This window comes from Octodon degus, unplaced genomic scaffold (assembly GCF_000260255.1).
Source record: "Octodon degus isolate 3935 unplaced genomic scaffold, OctDeg1.0 scaffold00056, whole genome shotgun sequence".
Classification (NCBI taxonomy): domain Eukaryota; kingdom Metazoa; phylum Chordata; class Mammalia; order Rodentia; family Octodontidae; genus Octodon; species Octodon degus.
Window position 1 is genome coordinate 8,699,503 of NW_004524632.1, and position 1,096 is coordinate 8,700,598.

Here is a 1,096-nt window from a genome sequence, read left to right on the forward strand (position 1 = left end):
ACACACACACACACACACACAGATAGGGTCTTGTTATGTTGTCCAGGCTGGCCTTGAATTTTTCGTCTCAAGGAATCCTGTCTCCTCTTCAAAGTAGCTGAGATAACAAGCATGCACTAATACTGGCTGGGGAAGATAGCTCGGTGGTCTAAGCACCTCCCTGGTAAGCGCAAGGACCTGGGTTTGATCGCCAGTACCACATGCCGTGCCAGTCCCATGTGACGCCAACCACTAAAACCAGTGTGGTGGTGCATGCTTGTAATCCTAGCACTGGGGAGGCTGAGACAGGAGGATCACTATGAGTCCAAGCTGTGTAGAGAGACCCTATACCAAATAAATAAATAAATAATTTTTTTACAAGTATGCAATACTGGCTTAGAAAATATCTTTAACTGCAAGAACATATGTATATGAGTCTATTGGCAGGAACACTATGGAAGGAAGGCTACCTTCTAATCAAAAATTTTATGAGGAAAAGAAAGTATTTCAAATCATGTTGATTTGCACAAAATTCCTCACGTGGTATATTTTGAACATGTTTGAACACACCTTCACTCTGATTAGTTTTCAATGTGAAAATACTAATTTAATACTGGGCATGATGGCACATCACTTGAAAACTAGCCCTCAGGAGGCTAAGGCAGGAAGATCATGAGTACAAGGCCAGTCTCCAATACATAGCAAGGTCCCAATCTTTAAAAACAAACAGAGGGGGACCGGGGAGATGGCTCAGTGGGATAAGCGCTTGACTGGCAAATGCAAGGATCTGAGTTCAATCCCCGGTTCCACAAAAACAAACAAACAAACAAACAGAGAGCCGGCCAGATAGCTCAGTGAACTAAAGCACCTGCTTAAACAGTGTGGCGGCCAGGGTTTGATTCCTAGCCTGCCATGCTGGCCCCGTCCCAGGCGCACTGAGACAGTGATTGAAATTGGGCCTGGTGGTACACTTGGGAGGCTGAAACTAGGAGAATCACTATGAGTCGACCTAAGCAGTGAGACCCTATACACCCTGTAGAACCTGTCCTCAATCATGAAAAAAAAAGAAAAATTAACAAAAAGCTGACCTTAATTTTTTGTCATAATTTTGTTTTTT

At 43.5% G+C, this 1,096-nt stretch overlaps 1 protein-coding gene across 4 annotated transcripts in view; it reads right to left on the minus strand.

The window, feature by feature from the left end:
- Med1 (mediator complex subunit 1) overlaps positions 1-1,096 on the minus strand; it is a 38,284-nt gene that overhangs the window by 33,582 nt on the left and 3,606 nt on the right. The gene's annotated exons all lie outside the window — the stretch shown is intronic.